This window comes from Sorex fumeus, unplaced genomic scaffold (assembly GCF_029834395.1).
Source record: "Sorex fumeus unplaced genomic scaffold, SorFum_2.1 ptg000128l, whole genome shotgun sequence".
Lineage (NCBI taxonomy): Eukaryota > Metazoa > Chordata > Mammalia > Eulipotyphla > Soricidae > Sorex > Sorex fumeus.
This window is the reverse complement of record NW_026606185.1, coordinates 56606748-56630561: the sequence shown is the minus strand read 5'-3', so window position 1 is coordinate 56630561 and position 23814 is coordinate 56606748. Positions and strand designations below refer to the sequence as shown.

General features: G+C 42.4%; 1 protein-coding gene across 1 annotated transcript in view; it reads left to right on the top strand.

Moving 5' to 3' along the window:
- Positions 1 to 14878: 14878 nt before the first annotated feature.
- Positions 14879 to 23814, top strand: part of CCDC68 (coiled-coil domain containing 68) — a 51846-nt gene continuing 42910 nt past the window's right edge. The window contains exon 1 of the mRNA XM_056138341.1: positions 14879 to 14948. The gene's annotated coding sequence lies outside the window, so the exon portion shown is untranslated. The remainder of the gene's footprint in view (positions 14949 to 23814) is intronic.

Here is a 23814-nt window from a genome sequence, read left to right as displayed (position 1 = left end):
GACACACAAACTAGAGCTTGTTTGACCTAACTCAGAGCTCAGCCATTTGGGGCTGCAAACTGAACTGATTCTGCACCCGTGGTGCATAAAATTAAAAACTGTCTACGCCTTCCCTGCCGGTGCTATCCAATGAGAAAGCATTTGCCTTGCACGTGTCCTGAGCATCACTAGGACCAATCCCTGGGCACAGTGTGTATGGCCCAAGCTCTCCCCTACAAAACTTTCATGAATTGCCCTCTTATTCTTTTGCCTTGATATTAATATCTTAGGGAGAGAAATAATAATAATACTTTTTTTTAAAATTCTCAACAGAGCGAAAATGCCAATAATTACACATAGGATTTATTGTGTGAGAAAGCATAGATGAGCTCGTTCACAGCCATCTAAGTAATCTGTCAAAAACCACACCATGTGACTTTCTTTCATTTGTAGTGTGTTTATTTGGGGTAGGTAGAGAAAAAGCATAAGGAAAGAAGCTAATGAATTTGAGATAAAGAGCGGTTTGGGGAAGTAGCAATCAATAAGGGAGTAACAAAACCAATAGGAGAGAAAAACACCTCGTGGATAGAGAAAATATTTCTTGTCATACATATTGGCATTAATGATTTTCATCCGGAGGGAAGGTTTTGGTTGATATGTGAGAGAAAACTAAAAAAATTGAATATAAAATAAATAAAATCAAATAAAAAATAAATAGAAAATAAACCCACTTCATAAATATATATATAATCTATATAAGATGTGGTGATATATATGTTCATATATATATAATGAGGTGATATATAATAAAGGTGACTCAGGAATTATTTGTATAATAAAATATCATGTCATATATTTTTAAGTATGTTATTCAGAGTGCCTTGATGGTGTCATAACACATTTGATTGCTCCCTTACATTTGCTGAAAAGTAGAAAATGGAGAAGGAAATAGATGATTTGAATATACAAAATTCCAAAGCAAGTACTATATGTGGTAATTGCTTCTGAAATCTCACTGCCTGTAATAGAATGATAAAACATTCCTGACAAATATGATGCTAAGTCTTCACTTTTTCACTAAAGTGAGCCTTCATGGGCATTCAACTACTGCCGGAAGTAAACTTTTGGCCTATCACAAAACTAGCATTCTGAAATATGTATATTTAAGCAATGGGCTGGAGCGATAGCACAGCGGGTACGCCGACCCGAGTTCGATTCCTCCGCCCCTCTCAGAGAGCCTGGCAAGCTAGCGAGAGTATTCGATATGCCAGACACAGTAACAACAAAGTCTCCAATGGAGACGTTACTGGGCCCGCTCGAGCAAATCGACGATCAATGGGAGGGCCTTTACCTTTACTCTTTTTTTTATTTTTTATTTTTGGCATTTTGAGTCACACCCAGCAATGCTCAGGGGTTACTCCTGGCTCTGCACCGAGGAATTATCCCTGGCAGTGCTCAGGTGACCAGATGGGACAGCGGGAATCAAACCTTGATAGCTGTAGGCAAGACAAACACTCTACCCATTGCAATATTGCTTCGGCCCCTAAGAAATACTTTTAAACTATTTTGGTTTCAATGATAGTGGTAAAGTTCATTGTGGGAAAGGATTTACATGAATTCTAGAATATTTCTGAAGAAGAATCATTAGCCTAAGTCTCTGATTATATTAAAAGTCATACTGTGGTCATAAATACTTAAAACTATTTGAAGGGACTGGAGCAATAGCACAGCGGGTAAAGCGTTTTCCTTGCATACAGCCAACCTGGGTTCGATTCCCAGCATCCAATATGGTTCCCTCTAGCACTGCCAGGAGTAATTTCTGAATGCAGAGCCAGGAGTAACCCCTGAACATCGCCGGATGTGACCCAAAAAGAAAAAAATACTTAAAAATATTTAAAAGTGTGCCATGGGGTATATTGACTTGTGTTGCAAAGAACACACGTTTAGTACATGGCATATTTTAAATGATTTAAAGTTTTAATTGTTAATCTCTGGACTTTCTGTTAGCAAGAATAAAGCTTACAGTTTGACCAGTAATCAAATACTTATTGATGTTGTGATCTAGGCCCGAGTAATAGGTAAGTATTGCATTATAGAGTTTTATCTATGGTTTTCATTTTATTTTTAATTTATTTGGGTTTTTTTGTTTGTTTGTTTGTTTGTTTAGGGGTTATGCTTGGCAGTGCTCAAGACAAACCCTTGGATTCCTGTTAGGAATCATTCCTGGTGGAGCTCAGAGGACCAAATGTGGTGCCAGATACCAAACCAGGGCCAGCTGCATGCAAGGCAAATGACTCAAACTCACTCTCTCCAAATCTATGTGTGGATTTTAAAAAGAATGAACTGCAACTACTAAAATGACTTAGAACTGTTTTAAATGGAATTGTTCAGAGCTGAGAGCAGCCTAAGCAAGGACAAAGTCTCCTGTTCTCCCTTCTGTAATTTATTTATTTATTTATTTATTTTTAATTTATTTATTGGATCACTGTGAGAACAGTTACAAAGCTTTCTGGTTTAAGTCTCAGTCATACAATGGTCAAAAACCCATCCCTTCACCATACTTTTCACCACAAAGAACCCCAATATACCCCCCCTCCCACCCCTCCCCATGCCTGTGAGGCAAATGATTTCCACATAACTCTCTCTCTACTTTGAGTCCATTCATTATTTCCACAAAAGATGCACTATTATTATTTGGAATTTCACCCTAACAATCAGACCTGCTGAAAAGGTATCGTAAAATAATTTGTTTTTTATTGCTGGTTATGAAGACCATATGATTTTGAATTTCTGATATTTTACTAATTAAGTCTGGAGGGATTTCTCCCAAAAGTCTCATAGATCCGAGATTGGTCTGTGAGCCTCTGGGTCCATGGCCGTGCTGGAGAGCTGCTCGTGGGGGGCAGCTCGTCGGGGGCAACTCGTGGTCTTGGGGGGTGAGAAAGACGTGCCGGTTCCCCCCCCGCCCCCACCCCCGCATTCCATGAGGCCCCAGTTGCCCCGTTACAGCCGGTTTATACCTGGCTGTCCAATAAGCTCTGAGGCGGCGACCACTGTCTCCTTCTGTAATTTAAAGTACAGTTCTGTGCAGGGGGCCAAATCTGACTTGCTAGATTTGTGAGCCTGCCAGGGGTAGGTTTGATGAAAAGGGAGAGAAAAGAAAGAAGAGGATGGTAATGGAGATGAATGGAGAGGTTCCAGAACCACAATTAATGGACCATGTAGACCAAATTAGGGGAGTGAGCAGAAATTTTCAAACTGTGGGTGCAGCAGTGGAGAAAATAGTCTAAGTGAGGACTGAAGTGGTGAGTGTGTGTGTGTGTGTGTGTGTGTGTGTGTGTGTGTGTGTGTGTGTGTGAAAGCCATAAAGGGAGACTGGATTGGAGGACAGGAAGATGGGTTGAACCATGCACAGCCTGTGGTCTGGGCAACAAGACAGTCTGAATTAGACACAGCAACTAGAGAGCTGAATAACTGTCTTTGAACCACTATGAAACTGAGCTACTTACTGATGGTGTATGGGTTGGGATTTGGGTTGAATTTAAGAATTATTATACCTTTTTTGGCTTCATATTTATCTTCAAAGATTCCTCTGAAAACTCTCTACTCCCTCTGCAAATATTCTTCTTTTGTTTTTGCTTTTAGAAATTTTCTTTATTTTAATCTAGACAAAAGACACAAGTGTTGATACAATTCTAGGGTTCAAATTGATTAGATAACAAAGCTATAATATTAAATTCAATAAGTATAAAAATCAGTTTTTGTATGTGAAAATTGCTATATCTCATGGGGTTGTTAAATCCTTGTCGGAGAATTTATTAGGGTGTTTGTTGTTATTTGAGCTTTCTGTGTTATTTTGTTGTTGTTGAGTTTAGTTGGCTTCCATGTTACTTTCCCATCTAATTTTGTGTGCTCCTACTGGGTTTTCAGTATTGAAGAATTAGGAGGTGTCCAGACTTCAGGATCTATGGTCTGGACCACTACTGAAACTGAACTTTAGCTCTTAGCATAGCTGCAACAGTGGGCTGTGGATGCAGCTGCTGGGATTTCGGTAGGACACTGCATTCATTCTTGGTGCTGTTGACCAAGATGTTCTTTCCAACACTGGCCAAATGATGAGCCACTGATGAACACAGAAAGATACTATTTTTAGTCTTGGTTATCTAAATCTTGGTTTAGAGGACTTATTCTATCTGCAGTACCCCACCGAAGAGCTCCATTTGGCTCTGCTTCTTAATCCCTGGTTTAGTTGAACCACGTGGATTTCATTATTCCTGAAACCTGTTTGTCCATTCTTCTTTGAAGCTGTAAACTTCATTCTAATTGATGAATCCCATTTTTTCAAGGGTACAGTTTCTCTTGCATACAACCTGAAAACAATGACTAAAGACCTTTGTACTTATTACCATAGCTTTTTGTACAAACATTCAATGGTTCCCTATGAATTAGCCTGTCTGAGGAATCTACTTTCCCCCTATTTCCCACCATTCCTTGACTTACATCCTGATCTTTGATCCATAAAATACATTCGGGTAATTTCTGAAATTAAAGGCTGATCATAAATTTTGATGCTATGTTTGGGTTCTTCCTGAGTGACTCTGGGATTGGTCCCATGGTGGGTTCTAGTCAATGGGACATGAGTAACTGTGATGGTGACATTCAAGTACTAAAGCACTGGGAGTTTCTTCGCTAGAGCATGGCTGTCATCAAGTGAGGAAATCTGGTTGAAGCTTCTATGAAGGTCCTAGAGCTTCCCTCCCATGAGGGAGGTGCCCACCTCCAGTAAGAAACCAGCTGAGTCTCGTGAGTAGAAAGCCCCCCGCAATTCAATCTGGGGAAGTGATTGGTTCTTTTTTGTTCTTTGTGGGGAAAGCTCAAATGGAGTTCAGAAGGCTAGACCCTTGAGGCAATCTATGACAGCTGGGTCAGTGAGAACAGGTACTTCTCAGGTCTAGTGGTACTGAGAATACCCACCCCACCCCTAAAGGTGTGTGGGGACCTCCAGGATTGAATCTGGTGGCTCTTGAGGGACTACGTGATGCTGGGGATCAACACAAGTTTCAACTGCATAAAAGTCTCATGCTTTAAGCCCTTCAACCCTAACTCTTTGGCCCTATAAATGACTAATTTCAAGCCACTAAATGTTCAGGCAGTTTGCTGCATAGCAATGAATAACTGAGCAGAAATTGTTCTTGTATCCTTAATGAGAGTCGTAAGTTCACTAGACACATCTCTAATCTTCTACATTATCATCCAGGCCTGGGTTTGCTGACCTGTGTCACTGTCACGAAACCTATGTCTAGGTCAACATCTTTCCTGCTTCTTAATACCCTCCTCAATACTTCTCTGGATGCTCATACCTCCCACCCTGCCCCCTGCCCCTATTCATCTTTCTTTAGCCCTGCCAACTGTCAGATCAGTTCTGTATGATTTGTGGTGCCAGCACCTCCACAAGGATTTCTGTTCCTGCAAAAATTTAGTCACATTCTAATACAACCTATATCTAAAGGATCTCTCTAACTACTGCCTCATTTTCAAGGTCTTCTCCTACAGGCCAGATGTGTTTGCTCCCTGTTGGAGGCTTCAGGAAATCTCTCAGGCATTTAGAATATGCACCCTATTCCAGAATCCTGGACCCTAATTCTCAGTTACTGACAAATGGAACCAAGATTATATCCAAAAATCCACATTTTAAACAAGTTTTGGGGACACATCTATTAGCCTGGGGACCACATTTGTGAACCATTGGTCTAATGTTCAATTTATCTGAACTGATATGTTGAATGCATGTGAGTTGTGATTAGAAGAGAAGTTGTAAGCAATTTCTAAAATTATCTTTGCAGCAGTTCTGAACATAGATAAACCTTATCATGAAGATGGGGTTTCCTTCTTGGTCACGTGCATGAGTAAGAAAATAAATTCTTCACCTCTGGAGAAGAAGCGAGTGTTGAAAGTAGGTAGAGGAACAAACACGATAACTTTTCAGGACCTGTATTGCGAGTCACAGTGCCCAAAAGGAAAGAGAGAAAGAGAGTGAGAGTGAGAATGTGCATGTGTGTGTGTGTGTGTGTGTGTGTGTGTGTGTGTGAGAGAGAGAGAGAGAGAGAGACAGAGACAGAGACAGAGACAGAGAGACAGAGAGAGACAGAGACAGAGACAGAGAAGAAAAGTGTCTGCTTGAAGTCAGGCTGGAGGTGGTGACAGAGAGGACACTGGGGACATTGGTGGCAGGAAATGTACATTGGTTGATGGATGGTTGTGGGACATTGTATGACTGAACCTCATTCATGAACAATTCTTGATTGAAAAAAAGTAAGTTTTTACATGTCTCCAGAACCCCACTGGGTACTCATCTCTCTACTCAGGGGCAGTTGGAAGCTTAGCTTATCTCTAAGAAATAACTTGAAGCTAGAGCTGTCCCATGCAAACACAAGGTAAGCCACTGATATACTTGATTTGAGTATTTATAGTAAAATCATCAGAGAAACAGAGTTCTATTCCACAAGAATTTTCACCAAAGTCTGTGCCCAAGAAACCCTTCTGAAGTCCTAAATGCTCAAGGAAGTCCATTTTGCTATGACAACTTGAATCCCATAGCTTTTCAGTTTTGAGGAAATTAGCTTGGTTTTAATCACCTGGGTATCACAGAAGAAAAATGACCAAAACAAAATAGGCCCAAAGTCTAAAATCCTTCAAAGTGTTGTGTACAAGTTTCCACAGGTGGGTGGCATATTTACCCGGACATTGGTAACTTTTCTGGTTATTAAGATGTCAGTGAGTTTTATTTTACATTCCAAAACTGGAAAGAAGTGCTCCTACTCTATGAACAGAATATTAACCATGTCTCCTAGTCAGGGGAGGCACAGATCACTTTCACTTCTATGCCACAAAACTGTGTGACCTAGGGTTTGGTAACTGTTTTCAGCGAAGCATAGAAACAAGGGCAGTTCCCAAGCCACCACCACTGTTTTGCTCTGGAATGAAGTTTGAGGTCTTGAGACACGGGTTAAATTTAACTTGGATCATTAACTAGATGAATTTTCGGTTAGGATTTCAGCAGTAAACAATCTGACAGAGTGATTGGCAGCCTCTCATTATAGAGGCATAGTGATTAATTAACACAGAGCTTAATTAATTTTGTAAGGCAAGGAACAGCATTTCTTTGCAATGAAAATCAATATTTGAATACTTAGAGCCCCTTCCCAGAGTTAATTTCACTCTGATATTTAGCTCACTTTAAATTCTTCATTCTTAGTAAATGTTATATGCTTCCAACCATTATGGTAATTGGGAATATTTATCATATCCTATCTTGTTATTTTTGGAAAATTATGAAGGATAAATAATTTTTTATTCTTGTTTTTGTTTCTAAAGCATAGTTCTATAGTTTTAACTATTAGGATGTTGAGCTACATTGTAAAAAAGCAAGGATATATTATAGAAATTGTGGTAAGGTGCCTTCTCTGTCCTTTGCTTTGGTATAAAACATCTCTGCACACTGGATTCAACATACACTTAGCTTATTTTGCCACTTTCATAGGCTGGAGCATCATTTCCTGTAAGACTAGAGTAAGCCTGGGTGATTCTACAGAAAAAGAATTTCCTTGAAATGTGATGTTACAGTAATATCAGTTCTTAAAAAAACAAATCCAACAACAACAACAATAAACAACAAAAAAGAAATCAAGTATTTTCTACCATGGGTGGAAAGACCATTTCTGTGAGAATCCAAAGAGATTAGAGGCTTCTCCCTCTGGCTGGGAATATCGTAAGATGCCTGCCAGGCAGCAAAAAAACAGAGAGAGAGAGAGAGAGAGAGAGAGAGAGAGAGAGAGAGATCCTGTTAGCAAGCAGTTCACAGAGTGCATGGTTAATGATTTTGAGGTGACCTAGGGAAAATAATCCATTCTTAGAAGAAACGCTTATTAGAACATCACTCTTTAACACTTAGGATCAGGAAAGACTTGAAAGCACCTAGCAGTGAGTATCAAAGCTGCAGCAGATGTTTAGACTCGTTTGTGGGAAATGAAGTTCAAAAAGTCCAAATAGCTCGCCAAAGGTCAATCAGCAGGCCTGAGAGTTGCATCCCGCTACACCCTGGCCCCAAATGGTTTAAGGCCAAAAATGGTTTAAGGACACTGTAGAAGGATCCTGTGGGAGAAAGGGGACGTGAGCTGGGGAAAACAGCTAGGTGCCATCGGAGCTCAGTGGAGTTCCACAGAGAAGATGGCTAAAGTCCCAGCAGGACTCATGCACACGCTCCATGGAAGTAGGGGCTCTGCAAGTTTCCAAGGAGCTGACCAGGTCCCCTGCTGCCCTGGACCCTAGAGCTCACAACCATTGTGATTAAGCTGGGACAACTATTTTCTCACCCCAAAATATTAATGTTGGGGTTGGAGCGATAGCACAGCAGGTAGGGTGTTTGCCTTGCACTCAGCTGACCCGCGTTCGATTCCTAGAATCCCATATGGTCCCCTGAGCACCGCCAGGAGTAACGCCTGAGTGCATGAGCCAGGAGTAATCCCTGTGCATCGCTGGGTGTGACCCCAAAAGAAAAAAAAACTCAAAATACTAATGTTATCATTCAGCATCTCACCAACTTTTCAAAACATCAACAAAAAGTAGACTAAGGGATCCAGGTATCAAGTTACAATGATGCTTCAGGGCCTAATTCCCCCTCTAAACACAAAGGAGATCACATTCCCACGTTCCAAAAGAAAATATCAAAAATAAATGCATCGTGTTTATTTCAGGATCAGAAATACAGTGGTGTAAACAGCTCTAGAAAAAGCAGATAGCCCAAGAATGTTCAGTTTGCCATGTAGGACTGTGTGATGCTTTCTCCTTCTTTCAGAAAGGCAAGACAAAATCAAACACAGGGTGACAGAGTCACAGAAGTGAAGGTCAAGCAAGGGCAAAAGGAGAGAGGGTGTCATGTCACAAAGTTATCAAGAACAAGCTATAGCATGGCCTTCTCACACCTTTCTAAGGACTTCATGACTTTCCTCTAAAATTAGAAACACCAGGATTTCTGACTGTCAACTTCTCTCTCCTATCTTCTCTCATTTTGCTCCAAGCTGAATTGGTGGGGTCAGGAGGGCCTGCAATGAAGAGGGTAGAAAAAGGGGTTCCTCCAGCTACTGTTGTGCCCAAGTTTCAGATCCCCAATTTCGGAGAGACCAAGTCCACACACAACAATGCAAAAGCAAAGGAAATTTATTACTATCCAGAGCTAGGGTCCAAGTCTCATCCAATGCAGTGGAGTCTTGACAAAGACCCCGACTTCAAATCACAAGCAGTTTATATAGGGTTCAGAATTAAGAAACAATTTATATACTGGTCTATTTTTAGCATTGGCCCTATTACAATAGTGGTCAGCAATTAGACAATGGTTAGGAACAGTTTCTAAGGAGCGTACAGTGACCTTTCATGACTGGCCAGACCCAACTGCCCAGTTCCTTATCTGGCACAAGACTCAATTGGGAGTTTACCGGAAACTGCAAGTCCTGCTTTGGGGAAACAGAAACTGAGGTCTAGTTGAGACTTCATGTTAGCTGCGGATTGTCATGCATGAGTTTCGCACTCACACTACTGCTAAGGCAGCATGAGCCAAGCTGCTCACAGAAGTGCCACACACCTCGGAGAATACTTGTCCAAGGAATGCAATTCATCCAACTGTGTTCCTTGAAAGAACATTCTTGATAGAAAAAGAAAGGACATAGGCCTATGCTAAGAGAGTCAATACTTTGGAATAATATCCAAGGTCAACCTACAGCTGGTTCACTGCATTCTCCCAGAGGAGGTCACTAGTGCTAGTGTTTATCTCATTGGTCATAGGCATATATTTTGAATATCCAAGGATGCTTGGTTATGTTATTATTTCTATGTCTATTATGAGAAAGGAGTCTGAAAAAAAATCTACTTATTTAGACACACTTGTATATACATGGATATGCTCACATACTGTTCACAAATATTTACTATCTGTTGTATTAAGCAAACTCATGACCACAGAGTTGGTGCCCAACAAAATTCTTCCCTTCCTCTCATCATCACTTATCACTTATCACTTAACTTCCCGCTAGTCGTCGATTTGCTCGAGCAGGTGCCAGTAACGTCTCCATTTGTCCCTGTCGCGTGCTAGTGTAGCCCAATGGCATCTGTTCGCTCCGGGAACAGGAAGAGCCTCAAACCGATCATTCATGATCTTGACGAAAAAGTCTGACCATCTGGTAGGTGGGTGGCCACGCGGTCTTTTGACATCCCGTGGAATCCAGTCGGTAACAGCTCTAGTCCAGAGGTCGTCTTTAAATCTCATTACGTGACCAGCCCATCTGATTTTCGACACCTTGGCAAATGAGACAGCGTCCCTGATTCTTGATCATTGATGGATGTCAGAACTCCGGATTCGTTCTCTCATTTGAGTGAAACGTGATATTCCAAGCATAGCTCTTTCTATTCTTCTTTGGGAGACCTGAATAGCGTTCTCATCTTGTTTGCGTAGGGCCCAGGTCTCTGAGGCATATGTTAATGCAGGAAGAACAGTGGAATCAAAGAGATGTGCCTGGAACCGGAGGTTCTTTGTCCTCTTAGCTATTGCTTCGACGTTTTTGAAGGTGTTCCAAGCCGCTCTCTTCCTCCTGCGCAGCTCGGGTGCCAGGTCATTTGTCATGTTGACCTCTCGACCTAGGTACACATAGCTGTTGCATTCGGAGATGGTTGTTCCATTGAGAGCGAATGGGGCATCAGGAACGAGGCTGTTTCTCATAAACATTGTCTTCGTAAGATTCAGCTGTAGTCCTACCTTTCCACACTCACGGTCAAAGTCGGCCAGCATTTGTGCCACTTGGCTGATGTTTGGTGTTATTAAAACAATGTCATCAGCAAAGCGAGGGGTCAAGAGAAGGGTGCGGCAGGGTGATACCATTTCACCGAAACTCTTCAGTGCCACCCTCGAGAACATCATGCGACAACTGGAATGGGAAGGAATGGGAGTGAAGATAGATGGTCGGCAACTACACCACCTCCTCTCATCATAGAGACAAGAAAAACATATAACCTGAACCTTTTGTCTATTACATTCAATTTGCTTCCATCTTGCTCCTTTATCTCTTGGTCTTCCATGAACCAGCTACTTGTTGCTCCCAACTCTTCCTGAATATTTGTGTTTAAGTGATTTTGCCTTTGTCAGATATCAAAAGGCTCCTAGAAGAATATAGTATCATCTTCAATTCTCCATACTCAGCTTCCATTTGACCTCTTCTGAGGTTTTCTCCAAGATATCAACTAAAGTCAATGCTCTCTGTCTGTTAATATTCATTAGCTTTTCAACTGTTCAGTAATGACTCGGAATTCGGAGTATTTTTATTTATTATATAACTGTATTTACAGGTAATTTCCACATGTATTCGTGTGGCTTACTTATTGAAAGCACAAAAGCACAGACTCATTAAAATTCAAATTTATAAATACTGAGGCCAACTTTTAGTGCAATAGTTTAATGTAGTGTGGAGAGAGGATGTTGTCCTAACTTGGGGGATGACATCTGAACACATTCTATATTCTCTGACTTCAAGTTTAGTCTACAAGTCTCATGGATGCTATAGAGTAGGGCTTTGTTTATTTTTTTTGAGGGGGGGTGCAAAATCTAATGTCTTAATTTCTCTATTCACAGCGATCACGATCACGATCATCCTGTTGTTCGTTCGTCGATTGCCTTGAGCAGGCACTAGTAACGTCTCCTTCTTCCTAGCTCTGAGATTTTAAAAGAGCCATTTCAATGCTCTTTCAGTATTAGGAGAATGAGACCCATCATTGTTACTGGTATTTGGCAAATTGAGTACAACAGGGGAAGTTTGCCAGACTCTGCTGTGCGGGCAGGATACTTTTGGCAGCCTGCCATGTTCTTCAAAGGAAAAATAAGATAATAAGATGTCGCGCAGCCGCGAATGCGGCCCCGCGCTTCCGGGAGCTGGGTTTTATAGTCTCTGCGTCTTGGCCGTTGATGGGACCAACCTGGCGTTGGCTGCAGCTGGTGGGTGTGATGCCTACCTACTGGAAGATGGGGGGTCTGGGTGGAGAAGGCCCAGGCCCAATCTGAGTAGGTTTAGAGACCTCAGCCCCGGGATCCGCATGCCTGGGTTCCTCTGCCAGTTCTTTCATGCATGAGGCCCGTCCGGACGTGTGGAGAGTGGTCCCAGCATGGCGGTGTCTGGCTCTGGAGGTCCTCAGCTGCTGGGGCTCTGCTCAGGGCAGGGGGGGAAGGGGAGAGAAACTCAACCCTCTCCCTTCCAAGGGGCCCCCGTGAAGACAGCCAGGCGCAGGGGCAGGAGACTCTATTCACAGCAAGTTCCAGAAATAGTGTGTATGGAGAGAGGGAAAAGTGCTTGGGAAATTTCCCACCATCACGCACAGCTTTGGTGGTGCTGGTGAGGGGAGGATGTCCAGGGCAGAAAAAAAGAAGAAGAAAAACAGCAAGTGCTTTCTCCAAAATAGAGAGGGGAAAATGACTCCTTTCTAATTTTGTCAAGCCTTCTTAATGTGTGCCTTAAATAATAAATCTAGGGGCTGGAGCGATAATACAGCAGATAGGGCGTTTGCCTTGAATGAAGCCAACCTGTGTTCGATTCCAGGCATCCCATATGGTCCCCTGAGCACCGCCAGGAGTAATTTCTGAGTACAAAACCAGGAGTAACCCCTGTGGATCACCGGGTGTGATCCCCCCAAAAACTGAAAAATAGAACTACTGTTTAATGACAAAATGATTTTGGAGCACAGTAATGGCAGTCCGAATAATGCACAACATACGTGGTTCAGGGGTACAGACGTGGCTAGCTATCATATACGGTGGTGGGAACCTGGAATAATATGATAAACTTGAATGAAAATGTTTTCTAGACACACTTAATATGTGTACTAGTAGCAAATAGCCCCGAACAACAAATAAACAATGGCAGTTTCAAACATGAGCCCCAACTGCCAAGGCAGCTGCTGGCCAGGTGATTATTTGCAATCCATCAGCTCGTTTCTGAACCTAAACCCCAGTGTGGAAGGAGTCCCATGTGGTCAGTGTTTATTTCTGGGGTTTTCCCTGAAATCCTTCTAGAGTTCTGTGATTGTGCTGATGGTTTGTGGATGCTTCCATCCTTCTCAATCGCTCTCACACCCAACTCAAGACCTTCTCCAAAACATTTATTATATTAACCATGTATGAAAAATACGCATACTCTTAGGAAAGTGGGAAGAAAAGCAACTTGAGAAAAATGAACAATTGTTTATAGGTAGTGTCCTGAAAAGAGCAACATCATGTTCCAGCTGCAAGAAAAATCTACCTCTTCGTTCCCAGTCTATAGATATACCACAGGCTGCAAAAGGCAAGGGAGAATTTGTGAACACCCTTAGGCAGCTTCCAGTATCATCATTCCACTTTGTCCTGAACTGAGTGAGTCCCTGTGTCCCTCCATTGCCCCCACCCCGACATACAAATGTTAGTAATTAGTTTTACCTAGCTTGACATTTGCAGAACAATGGAATAGATTTGGTATTTTATACCAAGTAGAGTTGTTACTTTCTGTTTGAAGGACTCCTCTTTCTCCAGAAAAGTTCCCAAACATCTGTCTCACCTTCATCCCCAGTCACTTCCTATCAGGCATCTGGTGGGACCCAGATATGAAGTGCTTTCCTTCAATTGTTTTTGGGGGAACTGTTAAAACGTTTGCAGGGACAGACACAGCTCCATGACGCTTGATGGATCTCTGTGTCACTCAGTCTGGGTGAACCAGACAAAAATCTAAACCAATGGAGGCGCCCTTTTTCTAGAAGGTCGCAGACAGGACTCACCCAACCCCGAAGCTGATTCCCGCTCACCAGGAGGAAACATAGTGTTTACTGAGCAATTTACAAATGCAAACAGAGCAAACCTGAGGAACAGCTCCACAAAGAATCCTCCACAGACAGACTTCTTGGGTGTATAAACTAATGATAAACATCTTGGCTATCTTTGGAACACACAGCGTGGGTAAATATACATGTACCCATTTACCCATTTAGGACTGGTTAACTCAAAATGACCCAAGAATCGTCAACTTTCATTCCTCCCACAAGCATCACTGAAGAGGAAATCAGATAAAAGTACTTAAAAATACACTGAAGGTTTTTATCACCCAGAAAAAGGACAAAGGGCTAGACTTTGTGCACCAAATGCACTAGATACAAACCAAACACACACACACACACACACACACACACACACACACACACACACACACACGCTATACAACATATACATTATGTGGGAAGCTCATACTTTTGCTGTAAAATGTCAACAAAAAATTGTATTTTTTCCCTTAATTTGGCCTGGGGGAAACTTGGTCAAGGGAAAGTTAGGCAAAGTCCCGAGATCTGGGCGGTTTTGCAAGTCTCTTCACTGTCAGAAGAGGAGGGAAAATGAGACAACACCGCCCCCGTTCCCCTTCCCCCCAAAGTTTATGGATTTTCAAGGTACCTAATCAACCTGATAGATTTGGCAGCACATAGGTAATAAAAAATGTGACTTTCAGGGCACATCGCAAAGGTGGTATGGAAAGCCTCTAAACTCTACGAAATCTGATGCCAATCTAAAACTACCCCCAATAAATATTTTATTATAATCGTCCCTTCCACCTCCAAACTGACGAACGCCGCGTGCAAAGAGCAAAGACTCCCTTCCTAGAGCTCCAGGGTTCGGTCCCAGCGTTGGGGTGCAGGAAGGACACCCCGGGGCCGAGACTGCAGCTGGCCGCGCTCGCTTGGGCGCCGCCTGGAGCCGAGTCCCCTCCCTGGAGCCGCCGGGACGCCGGACTCTGCCCCCGGGCGCGCCCTGCGGGGCGGGGCCCCGAGGTGCCCGCGGCGGAGCCTTGGGGCCGGGCGCAGCAGAGCCGGAGGGGAGGAGTAACCCGGGGACCCCCGCGCTGGTCTGCGCGCCCCATAAGGTAGGCGAGCCCCTGCGATCCGGCCGGGCCCGGGTCCTCGGAGTGCCGTCTGGCGGGGTCGCACCCCCAGAGCGGCTTTGAGCCAAGGGCCTGGCCCGGTTGCATGCTCGGTGCTGGACGGAGAGACCGTTTCTCCCTGCGGGCTGCAGCGTGGGGCTCGGCTTTCCGGGTCTGCAAAGTTCCCGCTGTCCTGGGACAGAAAGATCTAGTTTACTTGGTGCTTTCCCTTCCGCGTCGCAGGCCCCTCTCATTGGATACTAAGGTTACTTGCTTGTTTTTTTCCTTCGGAGTCGCAGGCCCCTCTGATTGGTATTTTGGTTTGCTTTTCTTCATCAACTTTATCAAGGAACCTCCCCCCACCCCCACCCCCCCCTCCCCACTCCCCCCGGATTTCTGCCCGCCAATTCCCAGACCCTGCTAATTCCAGGGCCACAGGGAGAACCTGGGGTCAGCTGTGAGCCCCCCACGCCGGCAGCTCCAATGGGGCCCTGAGCCCAGCAGAAAGAGCAGAAAGGAACGAATGAATGAAGGTGGCTGCCAATTCTTGATTTATTCTTGGCGGCTTCTGGAGCTGCAGCTGTGACAAAAGACCTGCTTTTTGGATGGTCGTTTTCTGCTGTTAGGGGATGCGGGTGCTGGACGTTAACAGAACACTAGGTAGGCCTGCAGAAGGGTAAGGTGCTAAGGCACTGTCCATGTGAACCGTGGACAGGGGAGACAGTGACTAAGGGGGGGGGGGGAGGGGGCTGTGAAATGTTAAGTCTTCTTCGACAGCCTCATTGTACAGGGCCTATGAGGCTCAGGAGACGCGATTAGCCCACAACAGGCCACTGGAGCTGGGTGTATCCCTTATCAGCCTGTTGTTTCATTTTAGGAATCAAAACCTTTCGACTTGGTTGGATGGAGACAAGATGAAGCATCAGAACACAAAAGGGAATTATTTGGCTTTTGCAAGAAGGAGAAGATAGTCTCTCCTCTGATTTTTGCCGAATGCTATTTAATATTTAGTTCCGTCCAAGTCTGCTTTTTCAGAAATTTGATCTGAGCAGGAGTATCAGGTGTTTTGGCAGACACAAATGGTGCTTTTGTTTTCTGTTTCTGGGCTTCTCAGCTCAGTTGAGAGTTAAGGAATGGCCTTGACACAGGATTTGTATGGAACGCAAGAAATACTTGAGAATATGCAGACGGAACTGTATCAGGCTACACTTCCTACAATCCAGGCAGATTTCCTAAGAAGAACCCCAATTTTGCGATGCGGCACAAAACTATTGCTGAGAGCATGAAAATATGTTTAGCAGCTAGCCTTCTGTTAAAAGGGATTTTTGATATAGCATTTGGGCTATATTTTTCACATTTATGGTTTCATGGATTAGGGATTGGCATTTAAATCGGTATATTTATGTACAATATGCTGGAGAAGGTGGGCTTGAGCTCTTGTTTCAATTATGGACAAAGCTGAGAAATATAAGTTAGATTTGAATAAAGCTGAAACAAATGAGATGCTAGCTGTTTGGTAGAATGACTAAAAAGGGAAAGAATGGAAGAGTTTGAAGGGAGTTTAGAAATATTTAAGGAAATTATTTTAGGGCCTGAGAGATAGTACAGTGGGTAAGGTCTTGTGAGTGGATGACCCAGCTTCTATTCCCAACAACCCATATGTTCTCCAAGCACCACCAGGAGTGAGCCTCTAGCACAGAAACAGGAGTAAGCCCTGAGCACAGCTGGGTGTGGCTTAAAAAAACAAACAAAAATTAAAAAATGAAGTAGTAAAAAAATCTTGAAAACATACGTGGATAAAAGTTATATGAACACTTATGATTTAGAAAATGATAGTAGGGAAACAGTCTACTGGTGCATTAATACATTTTAGTGAGTTTGCATTTTACTAAGAATGAAAACTATCACCTACATGGGTTTGGAAAACAAATCAAAGCTTGAATGTGTGGAGTTTAGTTTTAGAAAATATTGGGTACAACTGTGGATTTTTGTGGTTTTTTTGCATCTACTAGAGCAGGACTTACTGAGCGTGTCTATCCTGCAAGATCTCTGAGAGGATGCTGTATTTTAAGTGAACACAGGGATGCAGTTCTGTATAAATCAGACAGTTCCTAACCTCACAGAGTGTATGCAGCATTGAATTTCCGCATATTAGGGACCTCACCAACCACCATCCATCAAATTAATAGACTTCATTTAGTTTAACATCGCAAACTTTCTTACACTGTTTAATATAGTCATATCTCATGATTGTAAAGGGGCGTGTAGACCAATGGGATTTTTTTGTTTTGTTTTTTGCTTAGATTCAAGAAATTAAACCTTAAATGGCTCTCAATTTTATGCACTTAATCACTTAAATCACTTAACTTCCCGTTAGCCGTCGATTTGCTCGAGCAGGTGCCAGTAACGTCTCCATTTGTCCCTGTCGCGTGCTAGTGTAGCCCAATGGCATCTGTTCGCTCCGGGAACATGAAGAACCTCAAACCGATCGTTCATGATCTTGACGAAGAAGTCTGACCATCTGGTAGGTGGGCGGCCACGCGGTCTTTTGACATCCCTTGGAATCCAGTCGGTAACAGCTCTAGTCCAGCGGTCGTCTTTAAATCTCATTACATGACCAGCCCATCTGATTTTCGACACCTTGGCAAATGAGACAGCATCTCTGATTCTTGATCGTCGACGGATGTCAGAACTCCGGATTCTTTCTCTCATTTGAGTGAAACGTGATATTCCAAGCATAGCTCTTTCTATTCTTGTTTGGGAGACCTGAATAGCGTTCTCATCTTGTTTGCGTAGGGCCCAGGTCTCTGAGGCATATGTTAATGCAGGAAGAACAGTGGAATCAAAGAGATGTGCCTGGAGCCGGAGGTTCTTCGTCCTCTTAGCTATTTCTTTGACGTTCTTGAAGGTGTTCCAAGCCGCTCTCTTCCTCCTGTGCAGCTCGGGTGCCAGGTCATTTGTCATGTTGACCTCTCGACCTAGGTACACATAGCTGTTGCATTCGGAGATGGTCGTTCCGTTGAGAGAGAATGGGGCGTCAGGAACGAGGCTGTTTCTCATAAACATTGTCTTCGTAAGATTCAGCTGTAGTCCTACCTTTCCACACTCACGGTCAAGGTCGGCCAGCATTTGTGCCGCTTGGCTGATGTTTGGTGTTATTAAAACAATGTCATCAGCAAAGCGGAGGTGGTGTAGTTGCCGACCATCTATCTTCACTCCCATTCCTTCCCATTCCAGTCGTCGCATGATGTTCTCGAGGGTGGCACTGAAGAGTTTCGGTGAAATGGTATCACCCTGCCGCACCCCTCTCTTGACATCAACGATCACTTCTTTGTAGAATGGTGAGATCCTGGTAGTGAATCCACAATGAGTGAATCCTGGTAGTGAATTAGCAGTGAGCCCGAGCTGCGCCGAGCGGTGGAGTCACATCTCAGGCGCGGGAGATCCAGCTGCAACATCTGCACCTGCGGCGGCGGTGGCCGCGGCACCTGCACCAGCTCCCTGGCTCCGTGCTGTGCTCTCCGCCCCTCCGCGCCGGGGGCCGCCGCCCCGCATTCTCTATGGATGTCAAGGTGGCCCCCAATGGGGTGGCCACCATCGAGGACCGGATTCTGCGTATCACCGGCTACTACAGCTATTACCCGGGTTACTCTAGCCAGAAAACCATCGCCACACTCCAGGACGCTTTCCGGACCCGCGCGGCAGCTCCGGCCGAGACCCACGCACAACTGAAGACCCACAGAACAAGATAAGCAGAACTCTCTGAGACCTTGGACTCCAGGCTCAGTGGACCCAGGGACAGAGCTTCTCTGCTTGCTCCCACCAACCACAGGTGACAAAGGGATTCTAATCAGGAGCCCCACCCTACCCTGCCCTGTCTGCTTCCATCAGCCACCCAGGGATCGAATTTCGCACAGGAGACCCACCCTACCCAGATAAATACCCCACTGGCAGACTTCCACTATCCACACTACTTCCACTATCCAATTTTATGCAAATTAATTAAAAGCCAATCTGAAAAAGCCAGTAAATTAGTGGGGAACAGTCAATGAACAAGAAACTTTAAGGAAAGTTCTATTTGTCAAGTTGCTATTTTCCTTAACATTATGAAAAATGAACTGCAATGATATGTTACCTCAGATGGAAAGAGTGATTCTGTTAAAGTTATATTGCTGTTTTATTTCAAAGTGTAGCTTAATTGGAGCTATAGTCACATACCATAAAAATCTATCCAAATGTACAATTTAACCATTTTTTAGAACATTTTCACAATTGTGCAACCATCACCACAATCTAATTTTAGGACATTTCTATTATTCAGAAAGGTATAGCATTGTGTTTGCTCTCCCCATTCTTATCCACAGATCCAGACAACCCTAATTATGCCTCTTCAGATTTGACTTTTTTGGTCACTTCAGTCAAATAGAATGACACAATATTTGGTCTTTAGAATGTAACTCTTTTCACCTAGAACTGGTTTTTCAATGGTAGAAAAACTACCATTGTAGCATACATTGGTAGTTCCTTCCTTCCTTCCTTCCTTCCTTCCTTCCTTCCTTCCTTCCTTCCTTCTCTCCTTCCTTCCTTTCCTTCTTTTCTTTTCTTTTCTTTTCTTTTCTTTTCTTTTCTTTTCTTTTCTTTTCTTTTCTTTCTTTCCAACAAACATCCATTCCATCTTATGACAGTGCCACACACATTTTGTTCATTACTTGGAGGACATTTGATAAGACAGATACTTTGTTCCGCCTTCCATGGTAACATAATCCGAAAATAACTGATAGTAGCCAAATTCCCCTGATGTTTATGAAAAATACATTTCTGGCATGTTTACTGGTATTTCCTCATACACATCTGTGATTAGTCTATGGCACTCTTATGAAATTGTCAACCCCATCCAAGTAGCAGGAAACTCAGTCATTTAGTATTTTGGGTTGGATTCGGAACATCTTTAATTCTTGATAGTAAAGAACATGGCTAAATTTCATTTCACAAACAAGTATTTAGTGCAAGGTGTCTTGGGGGGAGGGGCGCATTTGTTGATTGTCTGAGCTCACAGAGATAAGTTAAATAGTTTTACAAATATATAGCCTACTCAATGACCTGTTTTAGTCAGCACTCATCATAAAGCATGACTCATATAGAGCTTCATGACAAGAAGGGCAGCTTTGAGAAGGGTGTGCCCCTGAGTGTGTGTGCTTTTATCAGTCTTGCCCTGTAGTTCCCATACATGTGCTAAAGAAGGGAATTCATACAACCATTTGCTTTTGTACTCAGCCTGGCACTAGTGTGAGCTCTTAGAGAAATTCCAGAAACAGAGAGCATGCCACTCCTTCCCCCTCCTCCCCCCACTGCTTGGGACTTTGAAGGTGCTAGACCAACATTATAAATGACTGAAGTTGGGCTTCAACTTACCAAATTCTACTCCCATGGAGCAGTACTAGTGCACAGACCTGAGAAGCACAGTCTAAAGTGGCAAAAGCACTGATTTTACTCTTCTTCTTTTTTTTTTTTATGGTACTCACAGTTTTTTTTTATTTATTTATTTATTTATTTATTTTTATTTATTGAATCACTGTGGGAAAAGTTACAAAACTTTCAGGTTTAAGTCTCAGTCATGCAATGATCAAACACATTTCCCTTCACCAGTACTTATTTTTCACCACCAAGAACCCCAGTATAGCCCCCCTCCCGCCCCTCCCAATGCCTGTGAGGCAGATGAATTTTAATTAACACTTTATCTACTTTCACTAGATTCATTGTTTTGACAAAAAGATGCACCATTATTGTTTAGAGTTTACACCCCAAAATCAGACCTGCTGAAAAAGCTTTGTGAAATAATTTGTTTTCTAAAGCTGGTTACAAGAACCAAATGATGTCAAGTGGCCGCTATCGCGGCTGCACGATTTGGAATTTCTGATATTTTACTTATTAAGCCTGGAAGTATTTCTGTCGAGAGCTAGATAATTATGAGATTGGTTTCTGTGGCTCTGGAGCCATGGCCTTGCCGAGAGCTGCTCATGGGGGGAAACCCATGACCTCGGTAAGGCGTGAAGGATGAGCCAGGAATGGCCCCCTACCTATGAGGTATCAGTTGCCCCGTCACCACCAGCTCATACTTTGCTCTCCAAAAAGCTCCAAGGCGGCCGCTGTCTTGCTGTTCCGGGGGGAAACTGATTTTACTCTTCCTCTTAGGAATCAGGAACCTTGAAGCAACCCAGTCACAGATGTGTTCTTTTTAATGAAAGTAACTTCAGCATGTGAACGTTATGCAAATTTGGGTATACATCACTAATGTTCTAGATGTCTATATATGTTACATGAACTTCACTGTGAAAATCCAGTGCTATCCTTTACATGCATTTGACCCTATCATCCAATTCACACCTCTCGTGCCTTCTTTAATAGTAACCACGAACTGGTCTAATAACTAAGAAATACATTTTTGCTTAGAATTATTATTTTTTTAGTATATCCTTATTCTCAATGACCATGCCTTGTGTCAACTATTATAATAAGTGCATTTTTAGGGAACTGTGTTTAACTATGTAGTCAAAATGTCCCCTAAAGAAAGTCTTCAGATTGAGTAGTATTTTCTAAAAACTTTTCTATAAAAGATTGGGAGGTTCTATGAAATGAAAGCTCAAGCAAGGTGTCTTTCTCAATGATTCTAAATTCTGCTCAAACTTAACTAGCTAGTATGGATAAAAAGAGCATTAAAATAATTTGAAACTTACTGTCAACTTAGAATACAAAGAATTTTATTTTTAAGTTGTGGAATATGGAAACAAGGAAATCTAAATCACTAGTCTACTTTTCCAGGGTTAAGGCCACTCCTTTAGAGCTCAGTTTTTCTCTGAGATATAAAAAACCCCCAGGTATGATCACTGTTGTCTAGATAATCTGTGATTCTCTAAGTGCTGTCTTAGTTGGTTAGCTCTATTTTTGAACCTGGTAAGGATTAGAAAAATTAGAATGGATGTATTATTCCAGCCAGTCTTGATGAATGTTTCCATCTTAGTATCTCCGGAGAGGCAGAACCAGGCCTAGAAATCAATCTTTATCCCTTTCACTTTCCTAGGACACTCTCCTGAGCTGTGAAGGGTCACCATAAGGAAGAAAGCTCCTTCAGGATTGAGCTAGAAAAGGCTTTCTTACTTTGATGTCACTTATGCTCTCATCACTCCATGACCTTATCTTGTGTGGGAAGCTGTTTCCTATCTGTTGAAGTTTCTGTGATCACTTAGATTTTGGTTAGATGTGCCGCTCCTTAATCCATCATCTTTAGAGCAGAAGAGCAAGTGATGGTATGTGGATCCTTCCTGCTTCCAGCCCCAGTTGTCTTAAGAGACCCTGTAGTTGCTGACATGAGATTCTCTGTATCAGTGAACAAGTCTGGCAATGAAGACAGGTCAAAGATCCAGAAAAGAAGAAGAAAGAAATTAATAGATAAGGCAGTCTAAATTCAGAGATTTAAATATTTGGTTACAAATATTCTTGTGTGTTTATATCTTTTATTTTACTTTGCCACCATTATAAGGAACAATGATAACTTCCTTAGGCTGTTTAGCTTTACCTGTTTCTGTTGTATTGAAAGCCCAAGTTTCTTTTTGTAGCAGCAACAGAATTCATTACCTTATCTCTCTGTCTATAAACAATTTAGTTATTTTATTCTAACAGTACTGATTCCATTGGTAGTTAATGCTATTTACACTTTTTTTGGGGTTAATAATTTGACGAAAGAAAAATCCAGAGGCTGGAGCAATACTACAGTGGGGAGAAGAGAGCATTTGCCTTGCACAAGGCCAAGCAAGTTTTGATCCTGGGCATATCACATGGTCCCCCAAGCACCACCAGGAGTAATTCCTTTATGCAGAACCAGGAGTAGCCCCTGAGCATTACTGGGTGTGACCCCAAAAGGAAAAAAGTTAAAAAAAATGAAAAATCCAGCTAATGGTGACTTTCAGTTAGTTCTGATAAAATCAGCGAGAACCTTGGGTTTCAAAATCTTAACTGGATACTACTTTGTCTAAGGTATATATGGATTGTTGTTTTTAAAACAAAGCATAAAATAGACATTCACTTTTTTAAAAATGAAGTTCTATAAATTTTGGGCAGTGGTTATGGGCATGGAATCCTAGGCTACGCTTACCCCGGTGTTCATTTTTATGACCATCCTTCTCCCACTTTTAGTCTTGAGTTATCACTGCTTTTTTCCTGTCCTAATTGCTTTCAATTTTCTAGGGTGTCATATAAATGGAATAGTAGAATAGTTTGGTTTTGGGATTTAACTATTTTTGGTATGATGCATTTGGAATTTGGACAGTGTTGTGTCTATCATTCTTTTTTTTTTAAATTGGCGCATAGGATTCATTTGTTGATAAATATTTGATTTCTTTCAGTGTTGGACAATTACAAACATTTAGTTTTTATAGAACAGACATTTTTGTTTCACTTGAATCATTTCATTGACATGCCACAGAATTGACATGCAAACACCCTACCCACTGTACTATCGCTCTAGCTCCCCACTACTAGAATTTTGAAGATGAAATAAAATATATTGGAGCTGCATTATTCCAGAAAAACTTTAGAAAACTGTGGATGTTTTCTAAGTTCCTGAGTTCTTTATTCTTAACATAGTTTATAAAGGCATGAAAGAAATTTTCCAGAAGGGTATCTTACAAATGTTACATATGACTTGGGTACAGGCCACTGATATCCACTTTTTATATTTTCTTCAATGTGAGTCCCAACCAGCTTTGGAGTTTGCTGTTAACATAGAAGTCAAATTGTTTATTCAGGAGAATGACTGACAGACAGGGTGGAGGGGGATAGGAATATAGGAATAGTTAGGAGATGACTTTCCAAG